This window comes from Mirounga angustirostris, unplaced genomic scaffold (genome assembly GCF_029215605.1).
Source record: "Mirounga angustirostris isolate CCGP_5_RB_7025 unplaced genomic scaffold, mMirAng1.0.hap1 SCAF_15, whole genome shotgun sequence".
NCBI classification, from domain to species: Eukaryota; Metazoa; Chordata; class Mammalia; order Carnivora; family Phocidae; genus Mirounga; species Mirounga angustirostris.
The window spans coordinates 67,210,561-67,216,448 of NW_026991723.1; positions in this window are offsets into that span (position 1 = coordinate 67,210,561).

Sequence of the window (5,888 nt, forward strand, 5' to 3'; positions counted from 1 at the left end):
GCAAAAGACTCATTTTAGATCCAAAGACACCTCCAGATTGAAAGTGAGGGGGTGGAAAACCATTTACCATGCTAATGGACACCAAAACAAAGCTGGGGTGGCAATCCTTATATCAGACAAATTAGATTTTAAACCAAAGACTGTAATAAGAGATGAGGAAGGACATTATATCCTACTTAAAGGGTTTATCCAACAAGAAGATCTAACAATTGTAAATATCTATGCCCCTAACATGGGAGCAGACAATTATATAAGCCAATTAATAACAAAAGCAAAGAAACACATCGACAACAACACAATAATAGTGGGGGACTTTAACACCTCCCTCACTGAAATGGACAGATCATCTAAGCAAAAGATCAACAAGGAAATAAAGACTTTAAATGACACACTGGACCAAATGGACTTCACAGATATATTCAGAACATTCCATCCCAAAACAACAGAATACACATTCTTCTCTAGTGCCCATGGAACATTCTCCAGAATCGATCACATCCTAGGTCACGAATCAGGTCTCAACCAGTACCAAAAGATTGGGATCATTCCCTGCATATTTTCAGACCACAATGCTTTGAAACTAGAGCTCAATCACAAGAGGAAAGTTGGAAAGAACTCAAATACATGGAGGCTAAAGAGCATCCTACTAAAGAATGAATGGGTCAACCAAGAAATTAAAGAAGAATTTTAAAAATTCATGGAAACAAATGAAAATGAAAACACAACTGTTCAAAATCTTTGGGATGCAGTAAAGGTGGTCCTAAGAGTAAAGTATATAGCAAAACAAGCCTTTCTCAAAAACAAGAAAGGTCTCAAATACACAACCTAACCCTACACCTAAAGGAGCTGGAGAAAGAACAGCAAATAGAGCCTAAACCCAGCAGGAGAAGAGAAATAAAAAAGATCAGAGCAGAAATCAATGAAATAGAAACCAAAAGAACAGTAGAACAGATCAACGACACTAGGACCTGGCTCTTTAAAGAACTAACAAGACTGATAAACCCCTGGCCAGAATTATCAAAAAGAAAAGAGAAAGGACCCAAATATAAAATCATGAATGAAAGAGGAGAGATCACAACCAACACCAAAGAAATACAAACAATTATAAGAACATATTATGATGGCCAACAGACACATGAAAAAGTGCTCAATATCGCTCGGCATCAGGGAAATCCAAATCAAAACCTCAATAAGATACCACCTCACACCAGTCAGAATGGCTAAAATTAACAAGTCAGGAAACGACAGATGTTGGCGGGGATGCGGAGAAAGGGGAACCCTCCTACACTGTTGGTGGGAATGCAAGCTGGTGCAGCCACTCTGGAAAACTGTATGGAGGTTCCTCAAAAAGTTGAAAATAGAGCTACCATATGATCCAGCAATTGCACTACTGGGTATTCACTCCAAAGATACAAAAGTAGGGATCCGAAAGGGTACGTGCACCCCGATGTTTACAGCAGCAATGTCCACAATAGCCAAACTGTGGAAAGAGCCAAGATGTCCATCGACAGATGAATGGATAAAGAAGAGGTGGTATATATACACAATGGAATATTATGCAGCCATCAAAAGAAATGAGATCTTGCCATTTTCAACGACGTGGATGGAACTGGAGGGTATTATGTTGAGCAAAATAAGTCAAACAGAGAAAGACATGTATCATATGATCTCACTGATATGAGGAATTCTTAATCGCAGGAAACAAACTGAGGGTTGCTGGAGTGGGGGGTGGGGTGGGAGGGATGGGGTGACTGGGTGATAGACACTGGGGAGGGTATGTGCTCTGGTAAGCGCTGTGAATTATGCAAGACTGTTGAATCTCAGATCTGTACCTCTGAAACAAATAATGCAATATATGTTAAGGAAAAAAAAGAAGAAGAAGAAGGTAGTGGGAGGGGAAGAATGAAGTGGGGGAAATCGGAGGGGTAGATGAACCATGAGAGACGATGGGCTCTGAAAAACAAACCGAGGGTTCTAGAGGGGAGGGGGGTGGGAGGATGGGTTAGCCTGGTGGTGGGTATTGAGGAGGGCACATTCTGCATGGAGCACTGGGTGTTATGCACAAACAATGAATCATGGAACACTACATCTAAAACTAATGATGTAATGTATGGGGATTAACATAAGAATAAAATTAATTAATTAATTAATTAATTAATAAAAGAACATATTATGAGCAACTATATGCCAGCAAATTAGATAATCTGGAAGAAATGGATGCATTCCTAGAGATGTATAATCTACCAAAACTGAACCAGGAAGAAATAGAAAAGCTGAAAAGACCTATAACCACTAAGGAAATTGAAGCAGTCATCAAAAATCTCCCAAAAAACAAAAGCCCAGGGCCAGATGGCTTCCCAGGGGAATTCTACCAAACATTTAAAGAAGAATTAATACCTATTCTTCTGAAACTGTTCCAAAAATAGAAATGGAAGGAAAACTTCCAAACTCGTTTTATGAGGCCACCATTACCTTGATCCCCAAACCAGACAAAGACCCCATCAAAAAGGAGAATTACAGACCAATATTCTTGATGAACACAGATGCAAAAATTCTCATCAAAATACTAGCCAATAGGATCCAACAGTACATTAAAAGGATTATTCACCACAACCAAGTGGGATTTATCCCTGGGCTGCAAGGTTGGTTCAACAACCACAAATCAATCAATGTGATACAATACACTAATAAAAGAAAGAACAAGAACCATATGATCCTCTCAATAGATGCAGAAAAAGCATTTGACAAAGTATAGCATCCTTTCTTGATCAAAATTCTTCAGAGTATAAGGATAGAGGGTACATACCTCAATATCATAAAAGCCATCTATGAAAAACCTACAGCGAATATCATTCTCAATGGGGAAAAACTGAGAGCTTTCCCCCTGAGGTCAGGAACATGGCAGGGATGTCCACTATCACCACTGCTGTTCAACATAGTACTAGAAGTCCTACCCTCAGCAATCAGAAAACAAAAAGAAATCAAAGGCATCCAAATCGGCAAAGAAGAAGTCAAACTCTCACTCTTTGCAGATGATATACTTTATGTGGAAAACCCAAAAGACTCCACCCCAAAACTGCTAGAATTCATACAGGAATTCAGTAAAGTGGCAGGATATAAAATCAGTGCAAAGAAATCAGTTGCATTTCTATACACCAACAACAAGACAGAAGAAAGAGAAATTAAGGAGTCAATCCCATTTACAATTGCACCCAAAACCATAAGATACCTAGGAATAAATCTAACCAAAGAGGCAAAGAATCTGTACTCAGACAACTATAAAATACTCATGAAAGAAATTGAGGAAGACACAAAGAAACAGAAAAACGTTCCATGCTCATGGACTGGAAGAAAAAATATTGCGAAGAGGTCAATGCTACCTAGAGCAATCTATACATTCAAAGCAATCCCTATCAAAATACCATCCACTTTTTTCAAAGAAATGGAACAAATAATCCTAAAATTTGTATGGAACCAGAAAAGACCCCGAATAGCCAGAGGAATGTTGAAAAAGAAAAGCAAAGCTGGTGGCATCACAATTCCGGACTTCAAGCTCTATTACAAAGCTGTCATCATCAAGACAGTATGGTACTGGCACAAAAACAGACACATAGATCAATGGAACAGAATAGAGAGTCCAGAAATGGACCTTCCACTCTATGGTCAACTTATCTTTGACAAAGCAGGAAAGAATGTCCAATGGAAAAAAGACAGTCTCTTCAACAAATGGTGTTGGGAAAATTGGATAGCCACATGCAGAAGAATGAAACTGGACCATTTCCTTACACCACACACAAAAATAGACTCAAAATGGTTGAAAGACCTCAATGTGAGACAGGAGTCCATCAAAATCCTAAAGGAGAACACAGGCAGCAACCTCTTCGACCTCGGCCACAGCAACTTCTTCCTAAAAACATCACCAAAGGCAAGGGAAGCAAGGGCAAAAATGAACTATTGGGACTTCATCAAGATAAGAAGCTTTTGCACAGCAAAAGAAACAGTCAACAAAACCAAAAGACAATCGACAGAATGGGAGAAGATATTTGCAAATGACATATCAGATAAAGGTCTAGTATCCAAAATCTACAAAGAATTTATTAAACAAGGGACGCCTGAGTGGCTCAGTCGGTTTAAGCGTCTGCCTTCAGCTCAGGTCATGATCCCACGGTCCTGGGATCGAGTCCCACATCGGGCTCCTTGCTCCTTACTCAGCAAGGAGCCCACTTCTCCCTCTGCCTGCCTCTGTCTCTCTCTGATAAATAAATAAAATCTTAAAAAACATAAATTAAAAAAAAAAAGAACTTATTAAACTCAACACCCAAAGAACAAATGATCCAATCAAGAAATGGGCAGAAGACATGAACAGACATTTTTCCAAAGAAGACATCCAAATGGCCAACAGACACATGAAAAAGTGCTCAACATCGCTCGGCATCAGGGAAATCCAAATCAAAACCTCAATAAGATACCACCTCACACCAGTCAGAATGGCTAAAATTAACAAGCCAGGAAACGACAGATGTTGTCAGGGATGCAGAGCAAGGGGAACCCTCCTACACTGTTGGTGGGAATGCAAGCTGGTGCAGCCAGTCTGGAAAACAGTATGGAGGTTCCTCAAAAAGTTGTAAATAGAGCTACCATACAACCCAGCAACTGCACTACTGGGTATTTACCCCAAAGATAAAAATGTAGGGATCCGAAGGGGTACGTGCACCCCGATGTTTATAGCAGGAATGTCCACAATAGCCAAACTATGGAAAGAGCCAAGATGTCCATCGACAGATGAATGGATAAAGAAGAAGTGGTATATATATACAATGGAATATTATGCAACCATCAAAAGGAATGAGATCTTGCCATTTGCAACGATGTGGATGGAACTGGAGGGTATTATGCTGAGTGAAATAAGTCAATCAGAGAAAGACATGTATCATATGACCTCACTGATATGAGGAATTCTTAATCTCAGGAAACAAACTGAGGGTTGCTGGAGTGGGGGGTGGGGTGGGAGGGATGGGGTGGCTGGATGATAGACATTGGGGTAAGACTGTTGAATCACAGACCTGTACCTCTGAAACAAATAATACATTATATGTTAAAAAAAAAAAAGCAGCAGCAGCTAGCAGGAAGGGAAAATGAAGGGGGGGAATCAGAGGGGTAGACGAACCATGAGAGACGATGGACTCTTGAGAAACAAACTGAGGGTTCTAGAGGGGAGGCAGGTGGGGGGATGGGTTAGCCTGGTGATGGGTATTAAAGAGGGCAGGTACTGAATGGAGCACTGGGTGTTATACGCAAACAATGAATCATGGAACACTACATCAAAAACTAATGATGCTCTTAAAAAAAAAACCAACTAATGATGTAATGTATGGTGATTAACATAACAAAATAAAAAAATGTTAAAAAAAATTTTAGTAGGGGTGCCTGGGTGGCTCAGTCGTTAAGCGCCTGCCTTCGGCTCAGGTCATGATCCCAGGGTCCCGGGATCGAGTCCCCCATCGGGCTCCCTGCTCAGCGGGAAGCCTGCTTCTCCCTCTCCCACTCCCCCTGCTTGTGTTCCCTCTCTCACTGTGTCTCTCTCTCTGTCAAATAAATAAATAAAATCTTAAAAAAAAAAAAATTTAGTATATGATAAAGTTGCAAGATTCTGAAAAACCTCAGATACACGTGTAGAAACTAAAGCAATGAGAAGTTAAGTAACTTGCCAAGTTCACACAGCTAGTAAATAATACAACAGGGGTTTGAATGCAAGCATTCTGATTCCAGAGTCCATTTTTTAACCACCAAATGATAATATTAAGTTAAAAAAGCAAAGTACAGACCAGTGAGTATACTATGCCACCTCTGGGGTAAAAAAAGAGAAAGAAAAAAATTTATTTATATTT